General features: G+C 36.4%; 1 long non-coding RNA gene across 2 annotated transcripts in view; it reads left to right on the forward strand.

Moving 5' to 3' along the window:
- The window catches only part of LOC131381033 (uncharacterized), a 163039-nt gene extending 144540 nt beyond the window's left edge, over nt 1-18499 (forward strand). For both annotated transcript variants that reach the window (XR_009209446.1, XR_009209447.1), the window contains exon 5: nt 18353-18499. This is a non-coding gene — a long non-coding RNA (uncharacterized LOC131381033). The remainder of the gene's footprint in view (nt 1-18352) is intronic.
- The last annotated feature ends 301 nt before the right edge of the window (nt 18500-18800 follow it).

An 18800-nucleotide genomic window follows, 5' to 3' on the forward strand; every position in this document is an offset into this window, starting at 1 on the left:
TGCTCTGGCCGTGTAAGACATACCTGCTTCCCCTTTGCTTTCCATCACAATTGTAAATTTCCTGAGTCTTCCCCAGCCATGCTTCCTGTAAGTCTGTGGAACCTTGAGCCAATTAACTCTTTATAAATTACCCAGGCTCAGGTATTTCATTATGGCGGTGTGAGAACAGACTAATACAAAGACACATGAATGTCCCACAGGTATATGAAAAAAAGTTTTGCATCACTAATCATCAGAGAAATGCAAAGTAAAACTATAATGAGATACCACTTCACCCCAGTTAAAATCCTTTATGGAATAGACAGCCAATAACAGATTCTGGCAAGGATATGAAGAAATGAGAGCTCTCATATGCTGGCGGTAGAAAGGTAAATGTGTACTGCTACCAAGGAGAACAATATGTAGGTTTCTCAAAAAACTAAAAATAGAATTACCATATTATTCAGAAGTACCACAGCTAGGTACGTATCTTAAAAAGGAAATCAGTATATCAAAGAGAGATTTGCACTACCATGTTTATTGCATCCCTATTCTCAACAAAGAATCAATGAAAGTGTTCGATAGATGAATGGATAAATGTGGTACATATACACAATGGAATATTATTCAGCCATAAAATGTGAAATTCTGTCACTTACAACAGCATGGATGGAAAATGACACTGTTAAGTGAAATGAGTCAGGCACAGAAAGACAAATATTACATGCTCTCATTCTTAAGTGTGAGCTAAAAAATATTAACCTCATGGGAACAGAGAATAGTGTGGTTAGAGAGGCTGACAAGGATTGTGGGGAGTGATGAATAAAGAGCATCATCATGATTACAAAAAACTATATAAAATAAATAAGATCTAGTGTTCAGTAGCACAATAGGCTGACTGTGGTTAATAATGATTTATTGTATGTTTCAAAAAACCCTAAAAGATAGACTGTCCCTAACTGTATTAGGCTGTTTTTGCTTTGCTATAACAAAATACTTAAGACTGGGTAATTTATTTAAAAAATTAATTGGCTCACGGCTCTGCAGGCTTCACAAGAAGCATGGTGGTGGCATCTGCTTGGCTTCCAGGGAGGCCTCAGTAGGGAATAGGTGCCACGCACTTTGAAATGACCAGATTCCATGTAAACTCAGATTCTCTAAATGAGAGCTCACCTGTCAAGAAGACAGTGACACAATAACTCATGAGGGATCTACTCCCATGATCCAAACACCTTGCACCAGGTCCCACCTCCAATATTGGGGTTTATATTTCAATATGAGGTTTGGACGAAGACTAATATCTAAACTATGTCATTCCACCTCTGCTCCCCTAAATCTCTTGTCCTTCTCGCATTGCAAAATACAACCATGCTTTCCCAAGAGTCCCACAAAGTCTTAACTCATTCCAACATTAATTCAGAAGTTCAAAGTCTCATCTGAGACGAGGCAAGTCTCTTTCACCTATGAGCCTATAGAATTTACAACAAGTTATTAATTTCTAAGATATGCAGGTATACATATTGGGTAAATGTTGCCATTTCAAATGAGATAAATTGGCCAAAAGGAAGGGACTATAAACCTCAGGCAAGTCTGAATCCCGGTAGGGCAGTCACTACATTTTAAAGCTTAAAAGTAACCTCCTTTCACTACATATCCTGCATACGGGGTACATTTGTCCTAGGGGTGGGCACCCAAGGCCTAGGACAGCTCTCCTCCTGTGGTTTCACAGGGTGCAGGGTACACAGCTGTTGTAACGGTCTGTTGCCAAGCACCTAAGACTCTTCTAGGTGCACAGTGCAAGCTGCATGTGGATCTACCATTCTCGAGTCTGGAAGATAATTGGCACCCTTTTCATTGCTCCACTAGGTGGTACCCCAGTGGGGACTCCTTGTGGGGTCTTCAGCCTCACCTTTGCCCTCCCATTGCTATAGTAAATGTTCTCTGTGAAGGGTCTACCCTTGCGACAGGCTTCTGCCTGGACACCCAGGCTTTTCCATACATCTTCTAAAATCTAGGGAGAGACAGCCAAGAACACACACTGCTCTTGCACTCCATCACCTTAAGGCCACCTAGGCTTATGGTTTGAATTTTCCAAAGTGTCAGCTCAAGTCGTACCTGGGCCCCTTTGATTCCCAGCTGGAGTTGAAACACTCTGGATGCAAGGAGCCGTGTCATGAGGCTGCCAAGGGCAGCAGAGCCCTGGGCCTGGCCTACAAAACCATTCTTCCCTCCTTGGCCTCTGGGCCTGTGTTGGGAGGGGCTGCTGCAAAAGTCTTTAAAATGGCTTTGAGGTCTTTCTTCACATTGTCTTGATATTAGCATTTGCCTCTTTTTAGTTATGAAAATCTCTCTAGCAAGTGGTTGCTCCATAGTCTGCTTTAATTTCTCCCTCAGAAAAGCTTTTGTGGCTGGATGCAGTGGCTCATGCCTGTAATCCCAGTACTTTGGGAGGCCAAGGCAGATCATGAGGTCTAGAGATCGAGACCATCCTGGCCAACGTGATGAAACCCCATCCTTACTGAAAATACAAAAATTAGCTGGGCATGGTGGCATGCATCTGTAGTCCCAGCTACATGGGAGGCTGAGGCAGGAGAATCATTTGAATCAGGGAGGCAAAGGTAGCAGTGAGCTGACATCATGCCACTGTACTCCAAACTGGCAACAGAGCTAGACTCCATCTAAAAAAAAAAAAAAAAAGCCAAAAACTTTTTCTTTCTTTGTCCCATGGCTAGGCTGCACATTTTCCAAATTTTCATGCTGTCCTTCTCTTTTAAATATAAACTCGAGTCATTTCTTTGCTCCTGAATTTGAGCATAGGCTGTTAGAAGCAGCAAGAGCACATTTTGAATGCTTTGCTGCTTAGAAATTTATTCCATCAGATACCCTAAATTGTCATTCTAAAGTTCAAACTTTCACCAATCCCTAGGGCATGGACAGGACGCAGCCAAACTCTTTGCTAAAGCATAACATGTGTGACCTTTGCTCCAGTTCCCAATAGGCTCCTCATTTCCATCTGAGACCTTTTCAGCATGGGCTTCACTGTCCATAGCACTATCAGTATTTCAGTCACAACCATTTAACCAATCTCTAGGAAGTTCCAAGCTTTCCTTCATTTTTCTGTCTTCTTTTAAGCCCTCCAAATTCTTTCGACCTCTGCCTGTTACCCAATTGCAAAACTGCTTCCACATTTTTCAGGTATCTTTACAGCAATGCCTCACTTATTAGTACCTATATTCTGTGTTAGGCTGTTCTTGCATTGCTATAACAAAATACCTGAGACTGGGTTATTTTTAAGAAAAGAGATTTAATTGGCTCATGGTTCTGCAGGCTGTACATGAAGCATAGTGCTGGCATCTGCTCAGCTTCTGGGGGTGCCTCAGGAACTTACAGTCAGGATGGAAATAGAAGGGGGAGCAGACACATACAAAGCAGAAAGCAGGAGCAAGAGAAAGACAAAGGAGGGTCCATACAATTTTAAATGACCAAATCTCATGTGAACTCAGAGCAAGAGCACAATTATTACCAAGAGGGTAGCTCAAGCCGTTTATGACAGATCTGCCCCCATGATCCAAACACCACCCCACATCCAACACTGGAGATTATATTTCAACATGAAATTTGAGTGGGGACAAATATCCAAACTTTGTTACTAACATAAAGAAATGATAAATGCTTGAGGTGATGAATATCACAATTACCCTGATTAATCATTATGCATTATATGGTTTTATCAAAATATCACATGTATAAAATAAATATATACTAGTGTATATTCATAAGAGTCAGAAATTAAATAAATAAAAATTGTAATTTTTTTCTTATATTCGTGAGTTAATTAGAAGTGTTTTTATTACTTTCTAAACAAATGGGTAATTTTTTTCTAGTTAACTTCTAATTTAATAGTTTCTTAGTTCTAGAACAGCATCTGTGTAAACCTTTTAGCAAGGTGTCAGAATACAAAATTATTGTACAAAAATCAGTAGCATTTTTATACATCAATAACATTCAGGCTGAGAGCCAAATTAAGAACATTATCCCTTTTTTGACCGCCACAAAAAAATGAAATGCCCAGGAGTATAGCTAACCAAGGAGGTGAAAGATCGCTCCTAGAAGAACTACAAAATACTCCTGAGAGAAATCAGAGATGATACAAATACATGGAGAAACATCCCATATTCATGAATTGAAAGAATCAATATCATTTATTCTTTACTGATGTAGCTTGTCTTTGTTTTGCTTTTGTTCGTTTTTTGTTTCAGTAAATAGCTCTATAATTTGTCAAATAAATTACCAATATATTATTTTATGGTTATTAATTTTTCTGTTCTATTAAAAAGTTCAATCAATGTCATGAATATATTCTTATATTTATCTTTCAGAGGCTTTTTTATTTTACCTATAATATGCACACTTATAATCCATTTGACTTCATTTTTATGTATGGTGTGAGATAAGCATCAAGTTATGTATTTTTCTACAGTGATACACAATTGACTTAGAAATATTTATTGAAAATACAGTCCCTTTTTACTCTTTACTATATGCATCCAATTAGCATAAATCATATGTTCATATATTTATGGATGATATCTGAACTTTCAATATAATTACTTTGATCTGTTTCAATCCATAAGCAAATACTATCCTATCATATTTACTACAATTTTATAATGTCTCAGTATTCAGTAATGTAATCCTTCAACATTGTTTATTTCTTTTAATTTGCCTTGGTGATTCTTTCCTTTATTTGTGCACTAGTGTAAATGTTGTGATTAAAAGAACTACCATGTATTTTACATTTATTGAGATAACCAGTTAACATGATTTAACTTTTAAAGTCTTCATCAAAATTTTTTGAGGAAAGATTCTGTGTGTGACTGAATATATACATAACTAGCTTGGAAGAGTCTAAAAGACTAAGTGTGGAGTCAAATTCAATTTGTGAGCTAGGTATTATAAAAGCCATAGTAAATGGATATATCCTCTACATGATTATTATATGCCATAAATTGTATAATAAATTTATTTTAAAATTCCTATCTCCTATATTTTGGACTGCTTTCTTCATTAGTGACATTCCCTGATTTCAAGTTTATTAAATATAGGCCATCAATGAATCTAAACTAGATCAATATAATAGTTTTTCTTTGTTACAGATCAGAGACATTAACTTCCAAATCTCAGGAAAGTGAATTCATGTTACTGAATCTGCCCAAATTGACATTTATATTTTATCTTCCTTGCTTTAATTGATGTTCTTAGCATTTACATGATCCTTAGTTATTACCAAGAAAAATTGGTAAGTACTTATACCTCTATGGTATATCGTCTTTCTTCCAGAGTAGAACTTTTCTGTGCTATGCAGTTTTTCCATGCAATGCAGTGTTGACATCTATGTCTCAATAGGGGTCTAGATGGAACTAGATGCAACGTGAAACTATGGCAGTGATTGCTAAGGGCACACATCCTCAGCTTAGGAAGCCTGTTCCAAAAGTTCATAGAAAACCAGAAGAAAAAAAAAAAAAACTGGCTATCTGAAATTAGAAGGGCTTTGATTGTTCTAACAAGGGAAGTTTAGGAAGAGTTCCTAATCTATACTGTTTTGTTTTTTAGTATGACTTTGTGTGTGTGTGTGTGTGTGTGTGTGTGTGTGTGTGTGTGTATGATAGTCAAGGACAGATTGTTTAATACGAAGGAATTCCTCCTATTCCTGTACATATACTACTTTGTAATGAGACTTTTCTAAAACTTTGCAGGCTTTCTGAATGTTTTGAGCAATAGAATATAGTGGAAGTGATGTTGCATGAATTCAGAATCCTAGACCTTACAGCTTTCCCCTGCAACCTCAAAAATTCTGCTCTGTTCCATCTTGTAAAGTAGGTCAGGAAGAATGAATATAATGAAAAAGGGGTCCATCTTTCCAAATGCCCTACCCAAGCCTAACCCCATGTTTACCTTATCCTGATTGCCTTATCCTGATTGCAACTGCGTAAGTGAAAACAGGAAGACCACCAGAAAAATGACACAACTGACACACAATCAATTAAATCAATTATTTTTAAAAATTAATAAATTATTGCTTCTTTGAAGATTTTAATAGATAAATGAAAGTGGGGTTCAAATATCTCAGACTCACCTATGTCCTAAATACTTATATTCTATGTCTCAAGATCTCATATTATTTTCAATCAGTAAACTTACCTCCCCATAAGGGACCTGACAAGTACATGTAAAATGTAGTTTATCAAACGGAGAAAATAAATTAGGGCAGTGCAAAGATGACTAAGAGGAGCCAGTATGCACTGATCTCACAGAGAGGAGATAGAGTGGCAAGTAAATACTAGATCTTCAAGTGGAACAGCCAGGTGGATACAACAGGATTGATCAAAGAAACAGCTGGACCCAAGAAGAATGGAGAGGAGGGAGACAAGATTACTTCCCACCCAGGAGTGGCACAGAGCCACGGGAGGCCACTTCATCACATGAAAAGGTGAGTGAGTCAGAGTCCCTGTGGACCCATGCTTCTGCCACGGACCATTGCCACCCTGGGCTCAGGAGATCACCTTGTGAGTCCACATTGCAGCAGCATCCAGACTGACCCAGAGAGCTATGTGGAGTCTGGGCAGAGCTGCCACTCTGGCATACATAGAATCCCAGGGGCCTTGGACCTCCAGGCACCCTGGCATTAGCAGCTGTAGCTCTGGCAATGAGGGAAGTTCGCTCCCTTGCATGCATCCAAGAAAGAAGCCAACTCCAAGGGACTGGGTAGCAAGAGATTGAAGATCTGGCTTCCACTGCATCTTGGAGGATAAGGCCCACTGGCATAGGATTCCAGCCATTCCCTGCCTGGGCTCTTGGGCCAGTAGCAGCTCTGCATTTCCCTGGGAGTAATTTCCCAGAGAGAGAAGAAGGCTGCCTTTTTATTTTATTGTATTTATTTTTTGGGTTGGGGTCAGACAGAGTCTTGCTCCTTCACCCAGGCTGGAGTGCAGTGGTGTGATCTCTGATCTCCACTCACTGCAATCTCTGACACCCAGGTTCAAGCGATTCTCCTGCCTCAGCCTCTCGAGTAGCTGAGACTACAGACACGCACTATCACACCTGGCTATTTTTTTGTATTTTTAGTAGAGACAGGGTTTTGCCATGTTGACTAGGCTGGTCTCGACCTGCTGACCTCAAGTGATCTGCCTGCCTTGGCCTCCCAAAGTGCTGGGATTACAGATGGGAGCCACCACTCCCCACTGGGCTGCCATTTCTGCTTTCCCACAGTCCTGGCCACTGCTGCTCTCAAACTCTGGAGGGTATACAGTTATTAGAAACTGATGCAGATCCTCAGCACAGTGCAACCACCTCATGGAAAGTGGCCAGATTGTTTTCCATGCAGGTCTTAATTCCTGCTTCTCTTCAATGGGAGGACCTCCTGATTAGGGACTCCTATATAACAAACCTGTACCTGTACCACTTAATCTAAAATAAAAGTTTTAAGAAAAGAAAATAAATTAAGGGAAAAGAAAAATATCATTTTAGAATTGAATCCTTGATAGGTAGAGTAAATATATCTATAAAGTTGTAAATAATATTTAAAGAACAAATGAAAATTGCAATAAGTACAAAAATTAGAAAAGATAAAGCATTACAGAAATGATCTATATATAAGATAAGCATACAAGCCCTAGTGTACCTGTAGGTAGATTTTATGTAAAAGAAAAACAAAACAATAGACTGGAATAGTTTTTAAAAATATAAACCAAGCAAACTATCTTTCCATAAATATACACACATACTCATAAATTGAATCTCCATATTCAAAATGTACTCAGGAGATCTGATGTTAAGTCATCATTTCTGATAAATGTTCTAGTAATTTAATATGAAAAAATATACTGAAGAATTTCAAGGAAATTCTAAGTATATTCTGAAAGAAATAAAATTATATTAGGATCAGATTTCTTGGCAAAACCACGTAAAACAACGTAACAGTGAAGTTATATTTTAAAGCAACACAAGAAAAGAAAAAGAGATCCAAATATCAATCTTACTGGAAGAGTTTTAAACATTCAATAACTGGAAAAGAGCTATAGTCTTAGACCTTTTCAAATGACTATACTAGAATATATGCTTCAAGCAACCCATTAATGACTGAGAAAACTGGCAACATATATGATAGTAAGCATGATTATATTTAATTATTTTAAAGAAAATTATAAAACTGGATAAACCTGTAGGATAAAAATATGGAGATATCATATTTTTACACATTAGAAATGTGATGACTAAAGAGATGAAGAGGAAGAACAAACAACATAGAAAGTGGAATAAACCCAAATCATTTTGCATAGTTAATAAGAAAAAAGTGACATTATATCATAAAAATTGAATATTAGAAATTTAAGTAAAAAATGCACTATAAACATTATAAAAGATATTAGTATAATGTCAGTCATTAGCACAAATATTGAACTGTCAGAACCAAAAATACCCTGAGAATCTAAAAGTTAAAAGGCAACTTTGAGGCAAAAACAGTAAAAATAGCATAATATGCATTTTAATAATAATATAATATGCAAAAATTATAACAAATCTTTACTTCTATCTGTAAATGTGAATGGTCTTAGCTCACTTATTAAAGGGTCTCATAATTTTTCAAGGTATTTATTTGAAAAAATTTCAAACACACAAACTACTGGTAAAACTAATAAAATGAACATCCATAAATGCTCCACTCATATTTACAAATGTTTGCCAATGGGAAACATTTCAAGCTAGCTCCTGTATGCTAGAAACATCTCCTTATTTCTTAAACACTTTTATAACACAGAAAGTTGGTTTATGCATCATTTATACTTCCCTTGCACCAGTCTAGAAAGTGGCATTATCCAAATGATCCTTGGTTCCTTCCCATGGAAAATAGTATTTAGAAATCAATATCTAGATCCTAGGTGTTGTTTATTTGGTTGGTTTTGTTTGTTTGTTTTTTACTGCTATTAGGATATAGATTATATTATATCACACCAAACATCACATTATGTTATTTTGAGTTAATAATGATAAGTCTTTTTCCAATCCAAAGCTATAAAGTTCTTTTTATCTTTTTTCATTTAATATTTGTGTCTTGTTTCTCCTATCTGGAAACATCTAATTCTTCTAGACATCAGTATATTGCTTATTTGTCAATCATATATTAGACAGAAAATAGTTTCAGAATTGTGACACTACCAAAAACAGCCTTACTGATTAAAGTGCAAATTATCTTTGTAGTTGTTTTATCTTCACAATATATACAATTAAAGATATACAATGAAAATAACATGTTAAAAGTTCTTTCTTTTCTAAAATTCTGTGATTATGTTAGAATTTTATATAAAATCATATTCAATTTTTTGTTTATATTCAGTATGAAGTTTTTCTTTTTTCCTGCCATCCTTGTTGATTGATTTGCTTGAACATATAAACCATAATATGGTTTTTAAAGTCAAAATTATGCAAACAGTTATACAGGACTTAGAGTAGCATCTTTCTTCTTATCTTCCCCAACTGAGCTCCAACTAAATTACACAGGTAAATATATCCATTCATTTATCATCATTTCTATTATACATACACAAGAAAATGCATACATTTTTCACCACTGTACACCTTTTATATTTTTTTACAAAAAAAGTCTTACTGTAGACAATGTTTCCCAGTAGCTTTTTGACTTAAAAATATAGAATTTAGCCTCACTCCACACCAACCTGTGTATCAGTGCTGTGTCTGCAACAGAGTGAGTACTCTTCACTGGGCTGCAGTCTCAGGGATATAGTCTCACAGACATGTTAAGCCTCAAGAATTGGAGGCCTCAGTGGAGAGTGCCCACAGTCACCTCAGCTCCTCTCTTGAGTGTTTTCCATCACCTTGTTTAGAGCCTGTCCCAGCTCTAGAGACACTTTGCTGTTCTTCCTTTTCAGGCTTATAGGACCAACAGATATAGCCACTAAGGGCCAGACTATAGCAGTGACTAGTTGAGAGTCATTTGCCAAGGGACATCAACTTAAAAGACAAGCGAACAAAGAAAAAAATGTACTTTAGATCTTCTCCTCCCCTCAAAGTAGCAGGTAAAATAGAAAATTGATAAGGGCTAAATCTATTCTGGGATCCAACAAATGACACTAGACAATCTGTGCGTCTATCTGAGCAAATTCCTAACTGAATAGTGAAGATGGTAAGGACAACTAGAAACTGGAGAAGTTTCAGAATCTTTCTCATTAGAGCAGATGAAAATAGCAAGATGGCACAATAGGAGGTCCCTAGCTTTAGCCCTCCTCACAAAGAGTTTACATAGCAACTACTCACAGACAAAAAATGTCTTTGTGAAAATCCCAGAAACTGGGGATAAAGATGAAGCACCCTCTTGGACCACAAAACCTAACAAAAGCCACATAAGAGGGCTCAGAGGAGCATATTTATTGTGATGGCATTGCCTCTTCCTCAGGCAAGCAGAGCACCACACTGAGAGGTTTCCCCTAGGCCCACATTTCCTCCAGTAGAACAAAGAGAGCCCAAGGCATACATTCAGCTTCTTCACCATTCTGAGGAACTTCCCGGGAGGCCTACTTCTGTCTTGCCTTACAAAGAAATCTGTGAAATCAGCAGGGCTAGACTACCTTTTGTCAGCTAGAAACAAAGAACAGGGACAAGGCTTACAACAGCCAGCACTGGGTCTTGGTAATGGCACCACATTCTTGCTAGAAGCATTGTGTAAACAGTGAGAAAAGTCAGATGCTTCAACCACCCACACAGCTGAACCATGGCATCATCATATCAGGAATCACACTCAAGAGTTCTGACCAGCTTGGGTTGGTAGCCAGCACCCTGGCCCAGCTTTAGAGTGCAGGCTTGACCTAGGCTGTGAGCTAAGCAAGTAACCCCACTACTTTCAAAGCATAGCTTCTAGCCACTCTTGACCAAAGAGCTCAAACAGAAACCCCACCAAACATTGGAGCGTAGTCTACAGCTCTGCCCAGACAGAGAACCTAGCCAATAACCATGATTTACTGTGGGGCCCACCCTGGGCCCACACAATCAGAGAGTCCAGCTAATTATCTGGATTGCATGTGGAGCCTGTCCTGCAGAAAAAAATAAACAGTGAAGCCCAGCCCACAGCCCCATCCATTTGCTGAGCGCAATCTGTGGCTATGCCTCAGCAGGAAGTCCAGCTACTGACCTCAATCAATCACAGAGTATAACCTGGAGCCACACCAGGCTGGCTATCCTGCAGACCACAGAGAATAGCCTTCAGCTTTGCCTGATCATGGAGCCCAGCTAGCAACCCCACCCAATTGCAGAGCACAGATAAATCTTCTTGATTTATCCATGTTGCTGCAAGTAATAGAATCCCCTTCTTTTTAGGCTGTATAGTACTCCATCGTGTATATACACCATGTTTTCTTTATCCAATCATTTCTTGATGAACATTTAGGTTGATTCCATATTTTGGCTGTTGTACATAATGTTGTAATGAACAGGAGAGTGTATATATCCCTTCAACATACTAATTTCAATTATTTCGGATATATACCTAGAAGTAGGATTGCTGGATTATATGGTACTTCTATTTTTAGTTTTTGAAAGAACCTCCAAACTGTTTCCAAAATGACCATATTAATTTACTGCACACCAACAATGTACACAAATTTTGTCCCCTCTATCCTCACTAAAATGTATCTTTTGTCTTTTTGATGGTAGCCATCCCAGACAGGTGTGAAGTAATTTCTCATTATGGTTTAATTTGCATGTCCCTAATGATTAGTGAGATTTAGCATTATTAATTCATCTGTTGGCCATTTGTATGTCCTCTTTTGAGAAATACCTACACGGGTCTTTTGACTATTTTTGATTGGTATAAATTTAAGGAATACAAGTGCAGTTTTGTTACAGGAATATATAGTTGCTTAGTGATAAAGTCTGAGCTTTTAGTGCAACTGTCACCAAAATAATTTACATTTTATCTATTAAGAGTAATTTCTTATTCTTCACTCCTCATCCATTCTTCCATCCTCCCACTCTTCTGAGTCTCCAATGTCTATTATTCCTCTCTCTCTCTCTCTCAGATGGAGTGTAGCTCTGTTGCCCAGGCTAGAGTGCAATGGCACAATCTCAGCTCACTGCATTCAAGCCATTCTCCCGTCTCAGCCTCCCGAGTAGCTGGGATTACTGATGGACGCCGCCATACGGGCTAATATTTTGCATTTTAGAAGAGACGGTGTTTTATCGTGTTGCCCAGGCTGGTCTCGGACACTTGAGCTCAGGCCATACACCAGCCTCAGCCTCCAGAAATGATGGGATAACAGGCGCTAGCCACCGCGCCTGGCCCACTCTCTCATGAGTGAGAATTTGAGGTATTTGACTTTCTGGTTTCGAGTTGCTTCATGTAAGATAATGGTCTCCAGTTTCATCCAAGTTGCTGCAAAAGACATGCTTTCATTTTTTTTTTTTTTTGAGAGGGAGTCTCGCTCTGTCACCCAGGCTGGAGTGCAGTGGCGCAATCTCGGCTCACTGCAAGCTCCGCCTCCAGGGTTCATGCCATTCTTCTGCCTCAGCCTCTCCGAGTAGCTGGGACTACAGGCGCCCGCCACCATGCCTGGCTAATTTTTTGTATTTTTAGTAGAGACGGGTTTTCACCGTGGTCTCGATCTCCTGACCTTGTGATCCGCCCGCCTCAGCCTCCCAAAGTGCTGGGATTACAAGTGTGAGCCACAGTGCCCGGCCCGACATGATTTCATTTTTTATGGCTGAATAATATTCTATTGTATATGTATTTTTTCTTTATCCAATCATCCATTGGTGGACACATTTTCTTTATCCAGTCAACTATTAAATGGACACTTTGGTTGATTCCATATATTTGCTATTGTGATTAGTGCTGCAATAAACACAGGAATGCAGGTATCTTTTTAATATAATAATCCATTCTCCTTTGGGTAGATACCCAGCCGTGGGATTGCTGGATCTTGTTATTGAGTTGTTTGGTTTATTTGTATACTTTCGATATTAGCCCTTTATCAAATGTATGATTTGCAAATATTTCCTCACAGTATGTGAGTTGTCTTTTCATTCTTTTGTTTTCTTTGCTGTGCAGAAGTTTTTGGTTTGATGCAGTCCAATTTGTCTATTTTTACTTCTGTTGCCTGAGCTTTTCAGAATATATCTAATCATTTCCCAGACCAAAGTTGTAGAGCCTTTTTTAAATGTTTCTTTCTACTACAATTACAGTTTCAGGTCTTACATTTGTTTCATGGGTCTAGAGTTTAATCATATTTAGAATTTTTTTTTCTTAATGCTATCTTTAGTAATTGTATAATTTTATTTTTTACATACAGATTTCTAATATATTTGGAATTTTTGGTATATAGGGTAAGATATGGATTTAATGTCTTTCCAATTGGATATACTAGATATAATTAGATATATGAATGGTTTTTCTAAAATTATATCTTAGAGTCAATTTTTGTCTCTATAATTTAGAATGCCATCTTATCAGATGCAAAACTTTCATCTGTAATGTAATGTACATGTAAGTTTATTTGTTTTATGCTATTGATTTCTCTATTTCCTCAATAGCTGTCATCGCTTTCCCATATTACCAAGAGTCAGGTCTCAATATAGATATACCTTGTACTTTTATATGTTGAAGTGATGCAAAGCTTGGCTAATACATTTCACCATGAACTTGTGAATATGTTTGAAGTTAATCATCAACATTTTTTGGACTACTCATGGGAGGCTGATTAGAGGACAATTTATTGACAGAAGTTCTCTCTCATAACTAGTATTTCAATATAGTCTCAGGGATTTCTATAGACAATAGTAATTTTTGCTGAAAATAGTACCTTGAAGCTTGTAAGCAAAGAGAGTCATTAGTATATTAAGTAAAGATTCTGGCACTGCCTTTGCAGAGTGCTTATTAAGGGGTGAGAAAGCTTGGAAAGAAAGACTAAAGAGTTAGAATGGTTTAATCTTGTAAGGCTAGGGAATAGACTCTAAACCATATTCTTTAGGATATTATAGAGTAGTCTCCTCTTATTCAAAGAGTCAAAAACCACTGGCGAAGGGCATACCATACCCTTTGAGAATCTCAGTGGTGTCTGATCTCTATACATTGAGGTTCACAGGAGATACTGCCTTTGGAAAAGCCTCACATAATTTCAGAAGGGCCAGATGGAAGCATTTAACATGTGGAAACAATAAGAAAATGATTTTAGTAATGGAATTTTGCCTATTGTAGTCAGGGGGACTTTGACTCATAGAGATCAATGGTGAAGGTTATTATGTTCATGAGTGACTACTTGTCTTTCCACGTAATCAAATGTAAAAGTATAACTTGGGACCTTTAATTTGCCTATCTACCTGCTCTCATTGAGTATAGTGCCCTGTTTATTATGTATTATTCAAAGTTCGGAATATAATCAGTATGATTTACCTATAGTCATGTTATATGTATCTAGGGAATTTCTGGAATAGTTTTTCAGGGTGAGCAGATGTTTCCCTACCCTCATTCACTAACTCATTCAAAAGTTATCAAGCATAACATTGAATTCTCATGTATAAATACTATATAAAAGAATCCCTTCTATAGTCTTGTTCTAAGTCGCAGTTATAATTGTGATATACTAAAACATGATAACCATAAAGCCAGTATGTGTCAAATAAATGAAATCAAACACACATACAAAACCTAAGTCTGACATTAAAGTTTTGGAATGATTTTTAGAAAAAAAAAAGATATTTGGCCCAGTACTTGAAGGATACATATATAATTTAAGGTTAACAGATGGGGAATGTCTGTTAAGAGAGTAAGTCATATTTTAAAATTAAGTCTGTAAAATTTAAAATGTATTAAAACCCTTGTATCTTATTGGCATGATATTCTACACTGAAGTTTTCTAAAATTGAAGCAGAACCTCTGGGGATAAAGATCAAGAATTTGTATTTCACAATGCAATCTAAAACAAACAAACAAACAAAAATATAGACAGCCAGGTTTAGAAGCAGAAATCTAAAAAACTACAATGATTAGTATAAAACAGATTAAAGAATTCTGAACAATTAGTGTTTGTGAATGATCTTAGCAGTCTTGACCAATGCTAAGATGAGGGAAGAGGATGAGAATTCTCTTTGGTTCTTCTAGTTTATTAGAATAGCAATTGTCTTTGAAGTTCCATTAAAGGCTAATATCTCAGTAGCCCTATCCTTTGAATTTCTTACCACCTGTTCATAGCTGCTGAGAACAATTTACTGTTTATAATGTACACGCATTCTTATGCTTAGACACATACAAATAACTGGTTTAATAGGAGCCCATGTGGAGAATGGAAATAGACACCCAGACTTCAGGATTAATCATGACACTTGGAGTACAGTCTTAAGAGGAAACTGCTGATTTACTAAGATTGGATGCTAGCCCCACATAATAGTTGCTTAAAATCTGTGTAATTAAACTCCAGGTAGCTCTGGACTTCAATGTACATTGTTAAAGTCCCATTAGGTGAACACAGATGAGGTAAAGTTATTGTCAGGAGTTGTGCTGAAACCTAAGGGCCAACCAGTTGATTATATATGTTGTGTTTGCTGAGGGGCAGTTGCTAAATTAAACACATTAAACTAATATATAGTGTAACATCAGGACCAAGGTCTCATTTTAGGACAAATTTGAATCTTCTCAACATTTCCCTTGTAATTGCTCTGACTTTTGAGCCCCATTTTACTTAATGACACTGAGTGAACTGAATGGCTTCAGTAAAATGAGAAAGCAGTAAGGAAATTCAGTGGAAGGTTTGATTGCATCCCCTGTTGTAGGCTAGTTTCTGGATAATCTTACACCTTGATTATATAATCTTCTTTTCATGGTTTATCCTCCATCGAAATGGGAAACTATTCAGGGATGATAAAGTTTCCTATGATGTATTTGCAGTACTTGTAGTTAGGACATTAAAACATACAATACTTGAATTGGAAATTCCTCTATTGTTGTCCCTATATTTTATTGCTTTTAAATCTTGCAAGCTGAGAAATTTCATACACTAATGCATATTATTTTTTTAGTGATTACAATGTGTATGTTACTTCTGATCATTTGGTTAAAGTATTAAGTGTTGATGACATTTATGCTCTAATTTGTCTATTCAGGGTAAAATTTATATTTTTAAAATGGTGTTTTACAGAAAGATGTAAAAAGTAGGTTACCAGAAATTTAAGGGTTAGTAAATACTCCATTCTGATGCTTGCATTTAAAGTTCCAGTACAAACTGAAATTTTTATATTTAAGCAGACAATAAAAGGCAAGCCAACAACTGCACCAGTGAGTTGCTAAGCCACCAGAAAAAAAGTAAACTGTTCTAAGCATAAGAACCAGTCAAGCTGTGAGCTGTGGAATCCATAAGCTGTGTATAAAATGAGGTCACTGAATCATGATCTCATTCTGAACAGAATCATTTGGATACAAATATACATCAAGATGACTTGTTTGAAGCCCAAGAGTTGTTGGAAACAATTATACAATGTTATCTTTTTAATTGTAACAATTATAATCTATAAAACTTCAATGCATTTTATAACCAGGCTAATTTAAGAAACCATTAGACATGCTGGGTAATAATATATTACTAAGAGAGAATCTATAAAAAATAATCAATTTTTGGTCGGCAACATTAATTGAGCTACTATGAGCAGAATTAGTTTTTGGTTTTGTTTTGTTTTGGTATAGAATAAATAAATTTGCCTAGTGCTTGAGTTGCAGAACATATTTTGTAAACTATGAATTCAAACGCAATTCAGAAATCAGATGATCTGTCAGAATACAAATGCCTGATCACACTGTTTTGTAAGGTACAGGGAGAAAAAAGGAATACAAAATTCATAAACCTTTGAAAGAAATTAAATTATTTTATGCATTATATGGTCATTGGTACTCGGAATAAAAGAGGGGCTGGAATATACTAACAGGAAGCTAAAGCTGGAAGGACTTTTTGGAAATTGAAGTGTCATTGTGAGCACAAAAATCAGAAAACCCACTAAATAGCAACAAACCTCTCCAACACCAGCTCTAGACAAAAATGAAATCAGAATAATGACACATTAAAAAATGCTGATTAAGAATTATTTGTAAACTTTAACATCGTAACATAATTTTTCATAGAAAAAGAGTTGAAAGTTATTGATTTAGGGCATGAAAGAAAGGAATAAGCTATTTGGAAAAAGTTGAAACATTTACAAAATATCTATATACACTTTTAATTTCACATTGTTAATTGCTACAGGAAACAATGGTGTGATGAAACAATGGTATGGTAAAACAATAAAGAGATGCTGTACAAGACTATAAACTCTTTGGAAACACAAGAACATCTTATTTTTTTTCACACCCAAGACATGTCATGGATTCTTACTTGTAATAAGCCTCTAGAAATATTAGAAATAGACTTTATACTATTTCCAAAATTGAAGAGAATAATTCTTCAGAGGTTAGGAGAGATAATGTAGACAACTGTACATGACTGGATATTTTGGCAGACTTGGAATAAAATTCCACAGAAGAGAACTGAAACTGTGTTTCTCTGCCTGTTCAGGAGAGAAAGCTGAGCCTCGTTTAAGAGGTAACTGGTTGAGTCAGGTTACATGTTGCTATGTGGTCGTGTGCTCTGGCACTCTGATGGTATAGCATTAACTACAAAAAGCTAAATAAATATTACGTAAGGGGTTTATTTTTCATTTTTTAATCTACCTAAAATATGCAAGTGACTCTATATCTCTGGAGTTGTGGAGATTGGTAATACTTTCTAGAATTACAAAAAAGTTACATAGATTTTAGTGAGGTAGATATGACATATTCCAACTGTCACTTTTGAAAGATGAGGAAACCAACACCCAGAAGTCTAAAATTAATTATGCACAAACACATATAAAGAGAATGAGCCATAATTAATGTTTCCTAGCTTTAAAACCAGTACTTTCCCCTGGTACAACACAATAAACCCTATAGAACAGTTTAACAATATAAGAAGTGACCAAAATTCTATGACTTCTTTGGAAATCTAAACCTGAAAAGAGTAAGTAATGATAACTTCCTACAAAAAAATGAAATGTTGAAAATTAAGACTCTTTTCTCTCTTTATTTTTCACACATCACTGAGTTATGCAAATATGGTCCAAAAACTGCTCTAATAGTGAGAGAGTACTGTGTGTTTTTCCATAATGAGAGAGTAGAGTGAGTACACATTAGTCAAAGGAGAAGTAAGAATACCTCACCTGTTATACCACTGATGAACTGTCCTGAAAACTTCATGATTATAAGACCATAGAAAGCATCCATTCTAATACACATACTTTTATTTTACAGAGGTTCAAGTCCTCCTAGAAATAATTCATCCAAAACAACTAAATAAAAGAGCACTGGGCAGTAACAGAAGCAATGTTTAGATGAATGAGGCACATCAAACCTGTGGAGACAAATGGAAAAGATCTTCCAAATAAATCTTATTGTCCCTAAGGAATTTGGTCCACATTTTCTAAGTTCTGTGATACATTAAAACTGACTTTAAGTCAATCACAAGCTAACTTTTTGTGTTTCTTTGCAAAACAACAACAAAAAGTGAAATTATTGTGATTGCTGTCTTTCTGCTTACAATGAAAGCTGCTCTAACTAGCAATTTTATGGTAAAACAAAGTTAATGTAATATCTGTTTTTTTCCTGTACATGTTTTTTACATTTCTTTACTCTTAGCATATTTGATAGTTATTTCTGAATATCTATCACATGGTCTTCTCATAACCCCTCCTTTCCATCT

The sequence above is a fragment of the Hylobates moloch genome, unplaced genomic scaffold, assembly GCF_009828535.3.
Source record: "Hylobates moloch isolate HMO894 unplaced genomic scaffold, HMol_V3 SCAFFOLD_13, whole genome shotgun sequence".
Lineage (NCBI taxonomy): Eukaryota > Metazoa > Chordata > Mammalia > Primates > Hylobatidae > Hylobates > Hylobates moloch.